General features: G+C 35.5%; 1 protein-coding gene across 1 annotated transcript in view; it reads left to right on the top strand.

Moving 5' to 3' along the window:
• GABRB2 (gamma-aminobutyric acid type A receptor subunit beta2) overlaps positions 1 to 14,256 on the top strand; it is a 294,699-nt gene that overhangs the window by 138,081 nt on the left and 142,362 nt on the right.

Genomic DNA, 14,256 nt, shown 5'->3' on the forward strand with positions numbered 1-14,256 from the left:
AGCCATGAAACTCTAAATCACTGCTCTGAGCAGAAATACTGCATTTATGACACATTGCTGGTATTTTTGCCCATTTCAAAAAATAGCTTCGAGGGATAATTAAATTTACATGCACTTTTTGAAGAACCTGATTGCATACTTGTATTTCCAAATCATCATTATTTTCACATTAGATCTTTGCCATAAAGAACTATTTAATGAAATTGGTCCAAGGGATTTTGATGATTATTTTTATGTAGATACCTCTCGGATAACTTTGCATTTTTGTAACTCATGACACAGTTTAGAGAATAATGTTCTTCAAAGTTCAAATTCTTTGGTTGTTTCAAATCGCTGATGTAAGGATATTTTGAAAAAAGTATGTTGCTATGTACTACTAATGAATTTTTGTGGTAAGAGCATTTTTTTGTGGTAGAATTTGACTGGAATTTTAAATAATCATAATTGTACATGGTTAAAGCACCTGCACTGATGTTATGTCACTTGTGCCTTTCACAACCCTCATAGTAGTAAACAAGGCCTTTTTATTTTGAAGAACTGATGATGCCTAAGGACACAGGCAGCATCCAAGTGTTCCATGTAATTAAAATATAATTCTGACATGAATATTTTTTTGACATAAATATTTAAAAATTAACATGATAACTCCTGGACTTCCCTGGTGGCGCAGTGGTTAAGAATCTGCCTGCCAATGCAGGAGACACGGGTTGGAGCCCTGGTCCGGAAGATCCCACATGCCGCAGGGCAACTAAGCCCATGTGCGACAACTACTGAAACCCGCGTGCCACAACTACTGAAGCCCATGCACCTAGAACCCATGCTCTGCAACAAGAGAAGCCACCGCAGTGAGAAGCCCATGCACAGCAACAAAGAGTAGCCCCCGCTTACCACAACTAGAGAAAGCCCTCGTGCAGCAACGAAGGCCCAGCATAACCAAAAATAAATAAATTAATTAATTAATTAAAAAAAAAAAGATAACTCCTTAGACTTTTAGAAAGTTTAAGTTTTACAAAGGGGCTTTTACATATCTCATTTCAGTTCACAATTATCGTGGTAAATGATATAGATTTTTCCAGCTTTTTTGAGATATAATTGACATATGTCATTGTGTGAGTTTAAGATGTACAGTGTGATGATTTGTTATGTGTATGTATTGCAAAATGATTACCACAATATGGTTAGTTAAAACATTCATCACTTCACATAGTTACCTTGTGTGTGTGTGTGTGTGTTTGTGTATGTTAAGAACTTCTAAGATTTACTCTATTAGAAACTTTAAGTATATTGTACAGTATTTTTAACTATAGTCACCATTCTGTAGATTTGATACTCAGATCTTATTCACCTTATAACTGAAAGCTTGTACCCTTTAACTGTTTCTATGAGTTCAGTATTTTTTTAGATTCCACATATAAATAAGATCATACAGAACTGGTCTTCCTCTCTCTGATTTATTTCACTTAACCTAATGCCCTCATGGTTCATCCATGTTGTCACAAGTGGCAAGATTTCCTTTTTATAGAAGAATAATATTCCATTCTGTGTGTGTGTGTGTGTGTGTGTATCACATCTTCTTTATCCATTCATCCATCAACAGACACTTAGGTTGCCTCTACGTCTTGGCTATTATAAAGAATGCTGCATCAGTTAATCTATGACAAAAGAGGCAAGACTACACAATGGTGGAAAGACAGTCTCTTCAAATGGTGCTGGGAAAACTGGACAGCTACATGTAAAAAAATGAAATTAGATCACTCTTTTACACAAAAATGAGCTCAAAATAGGTTAAAGACCTAAATGTGAGACTGGACACTATAAAACTCCTAGAGGAAAACATAGGCAGAATACTCTCTGACATAAATCGCAGCAATATCTTTTTCAATCCATCGCCCAGAATAACGGAAATAAAAACAAAAATAAACGAATGAGACCTCATTAAACTCAAAACTTTTTGAACAGCAAAGGCAACCATAAACAAAACAAAAAGACAACCCACAGATTGGGAGAAAATATTTGCAAATGATGTAACCGACAAGGGATTAGTCTCCAAAATTTACCAACAGCTCATGAGGCTTAATATTGTCAAAACAAACAACCCAATCAAAAAATGGGCAGAAGACCTAAATAGACATTTCTCAAAGAAGACATACAGATGGGCAAGAGACACATGAAAAGATGTTTAACATCGCTAATTATTAGAGAAATGCAAGTCAAAACTACAATGAGATATCACCTCACACCAGTCAAAACAGCTATCACGAAAAAATCTGTAAACAGTAAATGCTGGAGAGGGTGTGGAGAGAAGGGAACCTTCCTACACTGTTGGTGGGAATGTAAATTGGTACAGCCACTATGGAGAACAGTATGGAGGTTCCTCAAAAAACTAAAAATAGAGCTACCATATGATCCAGAAATCCCACTCCTGGGCATATATCCAGAGAAAACCATAATTCGAAAAGATATATGCACCCCAATGTTCATTCCAGCCCTATTTACAATAGCCAGGACATGGAAGCAACCTAAATGTCCATCAACAGAGGAGTGGATAAAGAAGATGTGGTACATATATACAATGGGATATTACTCAGCCATATAAAAGAACAAAATAATGCCATTTGCAGCAACATGGATGGACCTAGAGATTGCCATAGGAGTGAAGTAAGTCAGACACACAAAGACAAATATCATATGATATCATTTATATGTGGAATCTACAAAGAGGGTACAAATGAATTTATCTACCAAACAGAAATAGTGTTACAGATGTAGAAAACAAACTTATGGCTATCATGGGGTAAGGAGGAGGGATAAATTGGGAGATTGGGATTGACATATACACACTACTATATGTAAAATAGATAACTGACATTAGATAACTAATAAGGACCTACTGTAGAGCACAGGGAACTGTACTTAATACTGTGTAATGGCCTATATGGGAAAAGTATCTAGAAAAGAGTGGATATATGTATATGTACAACTGATTATCTTTGCTCTACACCGGAAACTAACATAACATTGTAAATCAACTATACTCCAATAAAAATTCTTTAAAAATTAAGAAAAATAAAAATATTTATACAATTCATTTAAAATAATAATGATCCTATTACATGTTAATATAAATAATATTATTATGAATAATAATGATACTTTACAAAACAGAAAGTATTATTGAGAAGAGTGGCACTGTTTTATATTTTTGTAAATCTCCTTAAAAAACTAAAAATAGAGCTACCATATGACCCTGCAATCCCACTCCTGGGCATGTATCTGGAGAACAACATGGTCCGAAAGGATGCATGCACCACCCCAGTGTTCATTGCAGCACTGTTTACAATAGCCAAGACATGGAAGCCACCTAAATGTCCATCAACAGAGGAATGAATAAAGAAGATGTGGTACATGTATACAATGGAATATAATTCAGCCATTAAAAAGAATGAAATAATGCCATTTGCAGCAACATGGACGGACTTAGAGATTGTCATACTGAGTGAAGTAAGTCAGAGAAAGAGAAATATTGTATGATATCCATTATATATGGAATCTAAAAAAAAAAATGATACAAATGAACTTATTTACAAAACAGAAACAGACTCACAGACTTAGAGAACGAACTTACGATTACCAGGCGGAAGGGTGGGAGGAAGGGATAGTTAGGGAGTTTGGGATGGACATGAACACACTGCTATATTCAAAATGGATAACAAACCAGGGCCTACTGTATAGCACAGGGAACTCTGCTCAATGTCATGTGGCAGCCTGGATGGGAGGGGAGTTTGGGGGAGAATGGATACATGTATATGTACGGCTGAGTCACTTTGCTGTGCACCTGAAACTGTCACAACGTTGTTCATTGGCTGTACTCCAATATAAAATAAAAAGTTTAAAAAAAAAAGAATGTTGCAGTGAACATGGTTGTACAGGAACTTCTTAGTGCTAGTGATTTAATTTCTTTTGGATATGTACCCAGAAGCAGGATTGGTGGATCATATGGTAGTTCTGGTTTTAAGTTTTTGAGAAACTTCCATACTGTTTTCCATAGTGACTATACTAATTTACATTCTTATCATCAGTGTACAAGATTCCCTGTTTTTCACATCCTAGCTAGCAAGCACTTATCTCTTGTCTTTTTTATGATAGCCACTCTAACAGGTGTGAGGTGGTTGTTCATTGTGGTTTTGATTTGCATTTCCCTGATGCAAATTCTTTTGCATGTGGTTATCCAGTTTTCCCAACACCATTCATTGAATGAGACTATCGTTTCTCCATTGAGCGTTCTTGACTCCCTTGTCAAATAGTAGTTGGCCATATATGTGAGGCCAAAACCCATACTGTTTTGATTACTGTAGTTTTGTAGTATAGTTTAAAATCAGGAGCGTGATACCTCCAGCTTTATTATTCTTGCTTCAGATTGCTTTAGCTATTCAGGATCTTTTGTTCCATACAAATTTTAGGATTGTTTGTTCCATTTCTGTAAAAGCTGCCATTGGAATTTTGGTAAGTATTGCATTGAATCTATAGATGGCTTTGGGTGGTAGATATTTTAACAATATTAATTCTTCTGATTCATGAACATGGGATATCTTTCCATTTATTTGCATCTTCTTTAGTTTCTTTCATCAATGTCTTATAGATTTCATTGTACAGATCTTTAACCTCCTTGATCAAGCATTCCTTATCTCTAAGTATTGTATTGTTTTTGGTGCTCCTGTGAAGAGGATTGTTTTCTTAATTTCATTTTCAGATAGTTTATTGTTAGTGTATAAAATTACAACTGATTTTTATATGTTAATTTTGTATACTGCAACTTTATTGAATTAGTTTGTTCTAGCAGCTTTTTGGCAGTCTTTAGGGTTTTCTATATGCAAGATCATATCACCTGCCAACAGAGACAGTTTTACTTCTTTCTTTCTAATTTGGATATCTTTTATTTCTTTTGTTCTTGCTTGATTGCTATGGCTAGGACTTTTAGTACTGTGTTGAATAGGAGTTGTGAGTGGGCCCCCTTATTTCTGATCTGAGAGGAAAAGCTTTCAGCCTCTCATCATTGAGTATGATATGAGCTGTGGGCTTGTTATATAATGGCCTTTATTATGTTGAGGTACATTCCTTCTAACCTAATTTGTCAAGGATTTTTATCATGAAAAAGTGTTGATTTTTTCAAATGCTTTTCTGCATCTATTGAGTTAATTGTATTATTTTTACCTTTCATTTTGATTTGCATATGCTGAATCATCCTTGCATCCCAGAGCTGAATCCCACTTGCTCATGGTGTATGATTTTTCCAGTGTGCTGTTGAATTTGGTTTGCTAGTATTTTGTTGAGCATTTTTGCATCTATATGTATCAAGGATATTAGCATGTAGTTTTCTTTTCTTGCAGTATCCTTATCTGACTTTGGTGTCAGGGTAATCCTGGCCTTGTAAAGTGAGTTTGGGAGCCTTCCTTTCTCTTTAATTTTTTTTGAATAGTTTAAGAATAATTGGCATTAATTCTTCTTTGAATGCTTGGTAAAATTCAGCAGTGAAAACATTTGGTTCTGGTCTTTTCTTTGTTGGGAAGTTTTTCATTACTGATTAAATCTTTTTACCTATCTCTTACTTATAATTGGTTTGTTCATATTTTCTTTTTCTTCATGACTCAGTCTTAGTAAATTGTATGTTTCTAGTAATTTATCCATTTCTTCTAGATTGTTTAATTTATTGGTGTACAACTGTTCCTAGTAGTCTCATGACCGTTTGTATTTCTGTGGTATCAGCTGGAATGGAATGTCTCCTCTTCCATTAATAATTCTATTTATTTTTGCCCTTTTTTTTTCTTGTTTAGTGTAGCTAAAGGTTTGTCAGTTTTATCTTTTCAAATACCCAACTCTTAATCTTCTTAATCTTCTATGATTGTTTTATTTTCATTGGTATCCTGTTTTCTATTTTATTTATTTCTGATCTAATCTTTATAATTTCCTCTTTCTGCCAACTTTGGGCCTAGTTTTTTCTTCTTTTCCTAGTTCCTCAAGGTATAATGTTAGGTTGTTTATTTGAGAACGTTATGTTTTTCTTGATACATGAGTTTATAGCTATGAACGTTCCTCTTGGAACTGTTTTTGTTGCATCCCATAAGTTTTGTTATGTTGTGTTTCTGTTTCATTTGTCTCAAAAAATTTTTTTTCACTTTTGATTTATTCTTTTATCCATTGATTGTTCGGGATTATGTTGTTTTATTTCACGTATGTGTGCGTTTTCCAGCTTTCCTCCTGTTATTGATTTCCAGTTTCATACCATTGTGGCAGGAAAAGATACTTGATATAATTTCTATCTTCTTGAATTTTTTGAGACTTCTTTTGTGACCTAGCATATAATATATACTAGAAAATGTTCTGTGCATGCTTGAGAAGAATGTATATTCTGTTGCTGTCAGGTGGAATGTTCTGTATGTCTCTTAGGTCCATTTGTTCTACAGTATTGTTCAAATCTACTGTTTCCTTATTGATTCTTGGTCTGGATGCTCTAACCATTGTTAAGAGTGGAGTATTAAAGTCCCCAACTATTATTGTATTCCTGTTTATTTCTCCTTTTAGTTCTATCAGTATTTGCTTTATATATTAAGGTGCTCTAATGTTGCATATATATTTACAATTGTTATATCTTGATAAATTGACCCCTTTATCATTATATAATGACCTTCTTTGTCTCCTGTGGGCATTTTAGTTTAAAATCTATAAGGTAGGTATTAATATTTCTGTCTTTACAGCTAGAGAAACAGACTCAAAGAAGTAAAGTGATTTGCCCCAGATTATGCAGCTACTGATTGGCACAATTTCTGAATACTGATATGGTAACTGTTAGCTGATTTATCTTAGTAAAGCCCCTGATTTTGTAGGGACCAGATTAACAGGAAGATCTGTATTCTAAAAATTGAACAAATAGCCTTTCCTTATGAAAAATTGGAGTTTATTCATGTTTAGTCAGACAGTGAATCATTGTTATAGAGAATAAAACATGGTGTTATATTAGTAACATACGTGATATTATTATAAATACGTAATTAACTAATCATATTGAAATAAGTTTAGGATCCTATCCCTTCAACAACTAGCTTTCAAGTTGATGCCTGACATTTCACCTTATTTATCATTTCTTTCTGTTAAGCAAACTCTAGGCATTCATCCATTCTCCTGCTTCCTCTCCCCTCCCCCCTTCTCCTTACTTCCTTCTTCTCTTCCCTCCTTCCCTTCTTTATTTCCCTTCCTACCTCTCTCAAATGCAAATGAACCTAATAGTTGCATTAGTAAATCACTATCATCTTGTCTCCATATCGACAATTAATATATTGGTTCCATTCCACGATAATATAACTTGATTCTGGGAAGCTTAGAGTAGGAGAATATTAGGATTGAGTTTATTGTTAATTCATTCATGCTTTCATTCATTCAAGAGTTTATTTATTCATTAAATATTAATTGAGCACTAATTATATACTAAGTATTGTAATGAACTCTAGAGACATAATGGTGAACAAAAAAAGACAGTATCTCTGCCCTCCTTTATTATAATGAGGAAGGTAGATATTATTTAAATAAATACATATATGAATGTAAAAATTGCATTAGTGAAAAGTGCTACCAAGATGAAATATTTAGTTCTTTAAGATCTTAAAGGAAGATTAGAGCAAGCCTTGAAATAGTGCTGAGGAATCTAGAAGGCCAGTAGGGACTATGCTTACTTTATAACTTTTCTTAAATTTAGAGGGATGGAGAAGCTCTGTAGAATTAATGAGATTTGCTGAACTAAATGGGCCCTGATAATATTTACCACCATGTAGGCAACGAAACCTAATTGCCAAAATAAAAAGGAGAAATCCATCTCCAGGTGTTTCCAATCTTTTCACTTAGAGCTAGTTCTCCTTACTTTACACCTACATGATTCTGTTACCTGTGTGGTCAGCTACATCATACTTTATCCACATAATTTATATGTATATGTCTATATGTTTCTCTGAATCTTTCAGTCAGTTTGGAAAAGGTATACTGGAATACTCACCTATATTTCTAGGGAAATGTCACCCTAAAAGCGCCAAATGATGACAAAGTTACAGGCTAGCCTATATAAATAAATTTCTTTTGAACTTTGCTGTTTAGGAATAAGATGAATTCTAATAAAGAAACAATAAATTGTCCCAGGTGTGCTGGTGCTTTGGAGAGTATGATGCTGCCAAATATAATTTAAGAGTATTAGGACAAGTCAAAGACTTATCTCTTTTTAAAAATGTATACAGTTCAAATTATGTTACAGAGACACAACATTCCATTATACTACAAGGCCACTTAGTATGTTTTGTTTGGGAATGAAAAGTACTGGAAAAAGGGTGAGGGAAGTATTACATATCTTTAAAAGGGGAATATTTAGGGGGCTCCTGTGTTGTATGCTGAGCCAGTTCAGCTTCTCAATACCAGTATCAGCTACATGGTCCCTCTCCCCTCCTCAGAAGGGTAAGGCTGTCTTATACAGTCTTCATCCCCATATCCAAGTCCTCCAATTGGGACATATGAACTGCTTGTCTGAAAGGAAGTATGGAATCTTCTCAACTGGATCCATTGACAGTCTGCTCACATTACCAAAACGCAAAAGTTCCTTTTTTTCTCATTTATTTGTGTGTTTTTATTTCAGCCTGTCTCTGGGTGATTTGGACTGGACAGTGTCAGCATCCCAGAGAATAAGATTAGTGCTCTGTTTCTCAGTGGTGTTGATTTTTTGGTCAGTCTCAGCCTTAGTGCGATCCACAGTGAATTAGACAGTGTAGAAATTTCTCAGCAGCTCTTTCATAGACCGCTTCACAGGACTATGCCAAGTGTTTACTGAGACAGCCAGTCAGGCAGATTTACAGTCTAATACCTACTCGGCCATTTAGGATCTTTTTTTAAGATCCTAAAAGATCTCCTTTTAGGATCTTAAAAAAAAATTCTACTACTGCCCTTTGTGACAGCATCAGAAACCAGTTCTTGCTGGCCTCTCATAGTCACTGACTACCAGAATGACATGGAGAACGTCACCCTACTTAGCTGAGCCTTGGTTTCCTCATAGATAAAATGGGGATAATAATATCTACCACCTGAAGTTATTATGAGGATTAAAAAACTAATATAGATAAAGAATGTAGCACTTTTCTTGGTACATGGTAGACATCTAAATAAACAGTAACTCCAGTAATTAATAATTATTTTTATAACATTAATTTTTGATTATTATATATAAAAATCCCCACACTGCCACAGATTTGCCCTAATTTTGAGATCTAGTAAATCCAGCCAAGAAGAGACCCAAAGCACAGCATTGCTCTTGTCAACCTTTGTAGATCTTCATCTGACCCTTGATTTTATTTTCCAAGCAAATTTCATTGTCTGTAGGGCTATCTACTTCCTCATAGATCGTCTCAGCCAGCTGTGCCTACAGTATAAAGTGCAAATTAATTTCTTTTACTTCTTCCAAAAGGAAAAGAATTAGTAACTAGCTTCAAAGTCCAAAGGGAGATTTAATAGTTCTTCGACATCTGTACTTAGATGAAGTGAAAGGATAGTTCATTTTTAAATATAATCCATTTATGGTTTTGTTAACATTTAAGCAGGTCCAGAGAAGACAGTCATCACCTGCTCACCGTCTAAAGCCTCTGTGGTCAAATATGAAAAGGTCCCTGTGAGGGTGTTGGAACAGGCATCTCTTCTTCCTAGCGATATTCAGCATGCTTTAGGAAGCAGAAAATATAAATGTGCTTGTTGTCATCTTATTAAGTTCCAATTGAATGTCATATAAAAACATCTTCCTATTAGGATATTGATGGAATAAAAACTCTCTTTTCTTTTCAACTGATTCATTCTAAATAATTCTTATTAAAGAAGTCAATATAGATGGATACATTTACGCAGCTTGGATAGTGAATCCAAATTTACTATGGCACAGGATGAATGTATTATTTTAAGCTGGTTTTGATCCTTTTATTTTTTTTTTAATATTTTAATTTTATTGGAGTATAGTTGATTTACAACACTGTGTTAGTTTCAGGTGTACAGCAAAATGATTCAGTTATACATATACATATATTCATTCATTTTTAGATTCTTTTCTCATATAGGTTATCACAGAATATTGAGTAGAGTTCCCTGTGCTAGACGGTAGGTCTTTGTTGGTTATCTGTCTTATATATAATAGTGTGTGTATGTTCATCCCAAGCTCCTGATTTATCCCTCACCCCCACGTTTCCCCTCTGGTAACCATAAGTTTGTTTTCGATATCTGTAAGTCTGTTTTGTAAATAAGTTCATTTGTATCTTTTTAAAAAAATTAGATTCCTCATATAAGTGATATCGTATGATATTTGTCTTTCTGTCTGACTTAGTTCACTTAGTATGATAGTCTCCAAGTTCATCCATGTTACTGCAAATGATATTATTCCATTCTTTTTTATGGCTGAGTAATATTCCATTGTATATATGTACCACATCTTCATTATCCATTCCTCTGTCGATGGACATTTAGGTTGATTCCATATCTTGGCTATTGTAAATAGTGCTGCAGTGAACATTGGGGTGCATGTATCCTTTTGGATTATGGTTTTCTCTGCATATACGGAGGGCGAATACTTTGGATCCAGGTTATGCTATGTGCTGGTCAATATTTCAGTAGATATACATACAGAATTTTAAGAACTTAGAACACAAAAAGAGAGCATTGTGTTTATCCACTCCCAAAGTGAAAATTAGTGACACTTTATAGTATGTCAGTAGGTTAAAAATACCTTTCGCAGAGGAAGTGGTGATCAGATAGGGTTTTGAGCTCGTGGGGGATGGTGGATGAGAAGACATTCACTGAATACAGATGCCATCTGGTATGGGTTCCTCCAGTTCACAAAACAGGTCACTTAGCTTCTTCAAGCTGTGGTTTCTCATCTGTACAATATTTTGATACCTTGTAGGTAATGAGATAATCAAGACAGAGATCTTTGTGCAATGCTTGGTACTGATATTTCCATCAGTAGCAGCTGTTCTCATTATAGCATGATTATTATCATTATTAAATTATACCTGGAATATTGTGCTCGGTTAGAGGCACAACATTTTTAAAAGGGATATTTAGCAATCAGAAAACTAAAATATGAGTGACACATAAACCACAGAGTATGAAGAGCCAGTAGAAGAAAGTAGAGGAGGGGCATATTTCCCTCGAGGAAGGGAAGCTAGGAGAGGGAGGATGGCAGTGTTTAAACAGGATATCTATTTTCAAATCACTACAGACTTTCCTCTTAAAAGAGCAGACTATGTCTGCCCTAAGGGCAAAACTAGATTAATGGTAAAAGACACCAAAAGGCAATTTTTTACTGAAATATATTAAAAAAAAAAAAAAGAAGGAAAGAAAGAAAAGTTCGTAGCAGTTGCAGCTGGTAAAAAAATCCAATAGGTTGCTGTGTGCTGTAAAACCATTTTCTAGGAAAGAAGAAATTTTTGCATTGGGCAAGTGGTGGGATTATATAATATCTAGGGAGCTCTGGGTTGATGTTTACTCAGCATCAGCAAAAACATGTAGGACTTTAGTTAAAGGACATTTAGGAAATCACTGGTTTACGTGAGGATGCAGCTCCCATATGCATATACCTCTGGGAGCAGTGCTATTTAGGAAAGATGAAAATCAGATCCCTGGTAAGATTTTAAGTAGAATGGTGTGTGCGTTTTGCTGATAGTCTGTTGCCATGTTGTTGACATTCTTCCTTTTCTTAGGTTTTCCTCACAGGAATACATTTTGCAGTTGCGTCTGTGAGGAATAAATCTAAGACCCCCACATTTTCCCATCTTTCTAAATAACCTTAGAACCCCCTTGAGGTTTTTGATCAGTCTCCTTAATGCTTTAAGAAGTATCAGAACAGAAGAAAATGTATGTGTGCATGTGTCTGTGTCTGTGGGGGGGTGGTGGTAAATAATGAAGCTACCAGATATTTCAGGTGATCCTCATATTGTTTCAAATAAGAAAAATATTCTTGTGACATTCAAGTGAGGCTTCGACATAATTATTTATCAAGGGGAAAACAAATGCATTGCAAACGCTCCATGGTGTCATGGTATACAAATTTAATTCGAGCCACTGACCTGTTTTAGTATTTCCTTGAAGTTTATCTAGTACTGTGGAAGTAGGAGGTTTGTCTTCCATTCCTTGTGCTGTGGAGATACCTGGTTAGATGTGATCTTTGTTTAACAATTATTAGTCCCATGTGACCATAGACAAGTACTGGGATGTGTGTTCAGAATATCTGGCACCTCATGCAGATATTATTTGTGACCTTCGTGTATATCGGGGACTTTGACTTCCGCCCTTTCAATTCTTCCACCGTTAGAAAGTAGAGTAGTGACTTTGATATACAGGGTGCACCTTTTTTTCAAATTTATTTTATTGAAGTATAGTTGATTTACAGTGTTGTAGTAATTTCTGCTCTGTAGCAAAGTGATTCAGTTATACGTATATATATATATATTCTTTTTCATATTCTTTTCCATTATGGTTTATTACAGGATATTGAATATAGCTCCCCATACTATACAGTAGGACCTTGTTGTTTATCCATTCTATGTATAATAGTTTGCCTCTGCTAATCCCAAACTCCAAATCCATCCCTCCCCCACCCCTCCCCTTGGCAACCACAGGTCTGTTCTCTCTGTCTGTGAATCTGTTTCTGTTTCATACATAAGTTCATTTGTGTTATACTTTAGATTCCACATATAAGTGGTGATATCCTATGGTATTTGTCTTTCTCTGTCTGACTTACTTCATTCAGTATGATAATCTCTAGGTCCACCTATGTTGCTGCAGATGGCATTATTTCATTCTTCTTTATGGCTGAGTGATATTCCATTATATATATGTACCACATCTTCTTTATCCATTTATGTGTCAATACACATTTAGGTTGTATCCATGTCCTGGCTACTGTAAATAGTGCTGCTATGAACATAGGGGTGCGTGTATCCTTTTGAATTATAGTTTTTTCCAGTTATATGACCAGGAGTGGGATAGCTGGATCATATGGCAACTCTATCTTTAGTTTTTTTGGACCCTCCATACTGTTTTCCATAGTGGCTACAACAATTTATGTTCCCACCAACAGTGTAGGAGGGTTCCCTTTTCTCCACACTAAAGGGTGCATCTTGATGTTGAGTAAGAAAAATGAAAATAGTGAACTCTACAGTTTTTTTCCCCGAGTAAAAAGAAATTTTTTTTACATTTTTCATTTTCTGTAGTCTCTATTTTTTTCCTCCTGGGATCCCAGTAGGTCGATCTTGGATCCCCCATGGCTCTGAACGAAAATTCTTAGATATTTTTTCTTTCAACTTCGTAATATTTTTTTTTTTTTTTTTTTTTTTTTTTTTTCTTCGTTTGGTCTTCCCTTCCGCGCGAGGGCCCTCCCTAGTTGCGGCGAGCGGGGGCCACTCCTCATCGCGGTGCGCAGGCCTCTCACTATCGCGGCCTCTCCCGTTGCAGAGCACAGGCTCCAGACGCGCAGGCTCAGTAATTGTGGCTCACGGGCCCAGCCGCCCCGCGGCATGCGGGATACTCCCAGACCAGGGCTCGAACCCGTGTCCCCCGCGCCGGCAGGCAGACTCTCAACCACTGCGCCACCAGGGAAGCCCCGTAATATTTTTTTATTCTAAAGAAATTATTACTAGTGAATGTTATATTTTGGCAATCATGTTTTCAATTTATAAGACCTCTTCCTTACGCTTTGACTACTAGTTTTCCATAGTCATTTGTTCTCTTTTGGAATGCTCTTTTTAATTTCAATGATATCAGTTTAAGCTGTTTTACAAGTTTGCTTCTGCTTTCTTCATCTACTTCCTTTTGTGATGATGTATGTTTGTTTATCTTGATCTTTCTTTTTCATGCTGATGGTTTCCCTTATACATCTGCTGATCTTGGTAATCTATTTATATTTGTAAATGAACAGCTAGTTTGATCAGCTCAGGTTACTGAGAGGGGTTTTCTGACCTGATGTGAGTTTCCCCAGCACTGTTATATGATTGTGTGCATAGCCAGCTTCTTCACTGAGATGTGCGGGGCAAGAGGAGAACTGGGCATGCTGATCAGACAACGTCTCTCTGTTTTCTAACTTTTTATTTTATATTGGAGTATAGTTTATTAACAATGTTGTGTTAGTTTCAGGTGTACAACAAAGTGATTCAGTTATACATATACATGTATCTATTCTTTTTCAAATTATTT

The sequence above is a fragment of the Balaenoptera musculus genome, chromosome 3 (genome assembly GCF_009873245.2).
Source record: "Balaenoptera musculus isolate JJ_BM4_2016_0621 chromosome 3, mBalMus1.pri.v3, whole genome shotgun sequence".
NCBI classification, from domain to species: domain Eukaryota; kingdom Metazoa; phylum Chordata; class Mammalia; order Artiodactyla; family Balaenopteridae; genus Balaenoptera; species Balaenoptera musculus.